Raw genomic sequence first — 4,499 nt, 5'->3', positions numbered from 1 at the left:
CACCGATCGCGGACTTGCCCCGGCTGTTTTACTGTTTGTTTCCCCCTCCGACCTCTCCCCCCTACCACTCCCGACCGCCGCCATTTCATATGACTCATGGGGAACAGCCGCGCCTCCCCTCACTATTATATTTGTATATTATTATATTTGTAGCCAGCCGGCCGCGCGCCGATGTTTCATTCATGAGCCGCCTGCCTCCTCTCTTGCTCCGCCCCGCTCTCCCACCACTCCCTCTCCCTCTCCCTCTCCCTCTCCCTCCCCTCCCCTCCCCTCCCACCACCCGCCGCGCGAGGGGGCCCCTGGCGGGTGGGCCACCTGAGCAGAGACGGCGCGCCAGTGTTGCGGGTTTGCCTACCCGCCCGTCTGCAGGCGCCATGGAGAGGGAGTCGATGCCTTATTCTTGAAACGGCAAAGTCGTCGTCTCGGATGGTAGAGGAGCTGGACGGACGACATGCCTTTACGTTCCTCTGATTGAGAAGCGGAGGCGACTACCCGCCGTCACCATCGTGTGTTCGCGTTATAAAAAGAAACACTTCAGTTTTGGGAAGCTTATTGGGATTAGGCAAATTAGTAAGCCTACACCATATCGCAAGGAACTTTCCACGAGTACGCACCTCTTAGATAACAAGAAATTCCGCTGAATTGTAAATGCAAACATATCTTTCGTAGTTTCTCCTACGCAGTGATCTCCACCGATGACCCCCTTTTTTCATCAGATGGCTGGACGAAAATCCAATCTACCGCACACTGCAGTGTCGAACGATCCGTTCTGTCACCTCACTCCGCGTTTGGTTTCAAAGTGTTCGTGCCCCCAAAATCTAAATTAATTCAGTTCTTTTTTTCTCTTTGTACAGGTATGTCCGGGTGCGCGCAGACCACTCCCGCCGTGCAAAGGTAAATATTCAACGCCTACTAATTAAACCACTGTATTACGCCCCCACAGAGAAGTGTATTTTTTTAATACCGGTGTTGGTCTATTCGCTTGTGAAAAGAAACACACAGTTTTATCGCCGACACGGGTTTTGTAATGTAAAACGGAACTGTAGCACTTCAAATGACCCAAAAATAAAGTACATGGGATTAAGACGATAACGTGATGATGCCACCGCACGGCGGCCTCGCGGGGCATAGCGTACGGACTGCGCTTGTGACGTCACCGAGCGCAACGCGCGCGTCACGCGCGTGAACGACATCGCGCGACTTTACGCGTGACGTCATACGTTACGCGCCACGTCACGTCGCAGTCGGACGTCATCAGTTTTGTCTGCATGTATTTATAACGCAAGTAACGGACATTCCGAAGGCGGGGCTCAATTCTTTGACGAAGAGAAATAAGAGAAAAAGGGGGTGAACGCGATAAAAGCGGAAAGCTGACGCACGGTGCGAAGGTCAGGGTGGTGAGGGGGGGGACGGCTTGAGTAAGACTTCATTTACCTCGGGAAAGCCGTGGCTGGCCGGGTCAGCAGTCGAAATGTAGTTTTTCCGAGTGTTTTTTTTTTCTGGTTCATTTTCGTCCCTTCTCTTCCACGACGTTGCCTTTCTTTATGGAAATTGCTTTCCTCCCGGCAATTTCCGGGGTGGTAGACCGTCCCGGCCGGCGACGCTCCTCACTAGCCGGGTTGCCCATACCGGCCCGAGCGCCTGCGTAGGCCAGCCCGCGGCGCACTCTAGCTCGACGGGCTTGCCTACCTCCACGGCGCTCTCGCACCCCGCCGCCTCCACACCTCCACCTCGTTTCTTCACCCCTACGCCACACGGAGGACTGAGGGCGCCAAAAGAAAAATCTCCTCGCCTTCGCCGCGCCGCCGTCAAAGTTGCCCCGAGCATCGAGGAAGGGATGCTGTGCCGGGGCGGGCGCGCGCGCGCGCATCGCCCCGAGGAGCAGTTAGTTCTGGAGGAGCGAGGGGGGCGGAGCGGAGCGTAGCAGCCGCACTGCCTTGGCGCGTTTGCGCGTCGCCTCCCAAAACTTGGTGGAGAGAGAGGAGATAGCGAGGAGCGTCGGCGGCGACAGCACACTGTGAGATCTGTGCTGCGGCCGGCCCTGTGCTTTGCATTTAGAATGTTGGCGTGGTGCAAAATTTGATTCGACGGCCCTGCTGAAAATACAGTTATTCTTGTCATTAAAGTTTGTTGTGCACGGACGAGATTTCCTGTTTAATCCCGAAAGTTACACGACACGTCTTGAATACATGCTTCATTCGTTGTTGTTTTAAATATTTCAAACGATGTTGTCCTTGAAAGGTCCATTCTTCTGTCTCCTTTGTATTTTTCGAATAATATCTTAGAATATTAGTATGATACATCAACAAAATACCAAAATACGTATAGCTTTTTTCAGTGGAATTTCTTCCATAACGCACACAATTTTTGCAAGCAAAATTATAGTGAGTTTTTTTTTTCTTGAATGTGGAAGGTAGGGTGTTTTTTTCCTGTCCCGCCGGCACCGCTCGTGTTCTTAAAGAGGGTGCAGCAGGCGGGGGCGCCCACTCGCCACTCGCCTGCCTCTCACCCTCTCCCCCCACCCCCCTATATGGCTTTGGAACAGTATGTTTTGTAACTTTACAACTCCAAGTGGTGAGGGGCCGGCCGAGGGGGCGGGCGGCAGCGGTAGGAGGGGTTGTCTCTTCCTGCCGGTTAGCAGGAGCCCGTTGGGCGAGCGGGACACGAGAAGCAGGGCTGTGAGACGCGAGACGGGAGGGGGGGAGGAGGGGGGAGAAGGGGGCTCCGCCAAACTCATATAGCCCCGCTGGACATATTACCGTGAGGCCTGGTCCCTTCCGCCCCGAAACCGTCCCTCCCTCCCGACCCTTCCACACCTCTCTCCGTCTCCCTCTGCCTCTCTCATTTCCTTCTCCCCCCGTTCCCAGCCCACCGCACTATCTCTCTCTCCCTCGCTCCCTTCCTCTCACCACCAAAGTTTGTTTGAGGTCCCTTCATGACCTGCAATGCTACACAGCTACCATCGCCACGACCACCGCCGCAACAGCGCCTATGCGAAATTTTCGCAGTGAAGGATAATAACCTGGCCGTTCTCCGCGTTGGATAGTAAACTTTGTATCCATACCCACCCAGGGTTGGGCTGGGCCGGGCTGGGCCGGGCTGGGCTGGGCTGGGCTGGGCCGGGCTGGGCTGGGCTGGGCTGGGCTGGGCTGGGCTGGGCTGGGCTGGGCTGGGCTGGGCTCTTCCCCTTTGCTTGCCCCTTACCCTCTCCCACTCTAACGGCCTGTGAAATCGCCAGACCGTGGCGACTGTGTTCCCCTTCCCCAGCCCTTTCCCGCCCTTTCGCCGCTGAGGGCTACTTCCCTTGTAGCCACCACCTCCCGACGCCCCTCCCCCCTCCCCCATCCCTCTCGCCCAGAGTGGCGACAGTTCCCCCCTACTCGTCGTGGTCACCCTCGGCCCCGCCCGCCCCCGCCCGCGCGTGCAGACCGGGGCCATGTGGTTCTTCTGCAACATAAAATCTGGCGAAGAGAGACGCAGAGGGAGTGAGTTATTTCGGATAGCGATGCGAATTAGAACGATGTCAGGCTCGTTAATCCGGGGAGCGCCAGCCTCCTGGAAAACAGATGAGCCTGGGAACTGAATTATGTGCAGCCATCCCTGCTCACCCCTTCCCCCTCCCGCAGCTAGTCTGACCCTATCGCCGAAACAAAAATAATTATGATTGCTTGGCTGTCAGAGACAAATTTTCATTATATATAGCCGCTTCTAAAAGGGGTCGGTTCTTCCCCTAAGTGATGCGCAAATTCCCTGTTGTATCCGGGCTCAGCTCGTTTCTTTCTCTTTTTCGCCCGAAAATGGAGTTCCCTCTCTAGTCCAGGCGTCGACGGAGCCGACAGGCCGCCCTCGCCATGTCGGCGTCTGGGCCGGAAGGGATGGCGTCGGCCAAGGGCGGGGCGGGGCGAGGCGGGGCCAGCTGGGAGGCGACCCGCACAAAGAGGGGCCCCGTCCAGAGCGCGCCAGCAGCGGGCCGCCGCGTCTCTGGAAAAGTTATCTCGGCGACAAGAGGAGAGAAAGCTGAAGGCGAAAATTCGATTTGAAATGGAGCAAGTGGAAAGCAGCATCTGCAGCAGCACGAAAGGAACAAAACGAGGTTGTCGGGGTGCAGGTCATGGGCACGGGCACTACGCGGAGCTGTGACGTGACTCTCCGCCGAGCTCGTGCGGGGCTCCCGGGGCGTCACTGGTATTTCACGACGTGGACCTTCTTGTCCTCCGAGCGACCGTGCAACCACCCTCCCCGTTGAGGTGGATCCGGCGTTTCGGCCCTAAAGCGAGACACGGACAGGCACGCTCACAGAGGAGCCGCTAGTGCGCACGCACTCACACGCACACGCGCCACCGCCGGCAGCCGGGCGCCAGATGTCTGCCGGGGGGTGGAGCGGGCGCGCTGGCCTCCCCTGCCCCACCCGCTACACCCACCCCGGGGAGGGAGTGGGAGGAGGGGGCCTTGGTCTGGGGCACCTCCGAAGGTCCAGCACTTCCCCCGCCCGCGCGCCG

The 4,499-nt window shown here is 57.7% G+C and overlaps 1 protein-coding gene across 5 annotated transcripts in view; it reads left to right on the top strand.

The window, feature by feature from the left end:
• The window catches only part of LOC113210006 (plasma membrane calcium-transporting ATPase 3), a 25,732-nt gene that overhangs the window by 807 nt on the left and 20,426 nt on the right, over positions 1–4,499 (top strand). The gene's annotated exons all lie outside the window — the stretch shown is intronic.

Source organism: Frankliniella occidentalis, unplaced genomic scaffold, assembly GCF_000697945.3.
Source record: "Frankliniella occidentalis isolate FOCC.00 unplaced genomic scaffold, Focc_3.1 Scaffold7, whole genome shotgun sequence".
NCBI classification, from domain to species: Eukaryota; Metazoa; Arthropoda; class Insecta; order Thysanoptera; family Thripidae; genus Frankliniella; species Frankliniella occidentalis.
Note: the sequence above shows the minus strand (reverse complement) of the source record. Positions and strands in the feature narration are given on the sequence as shown.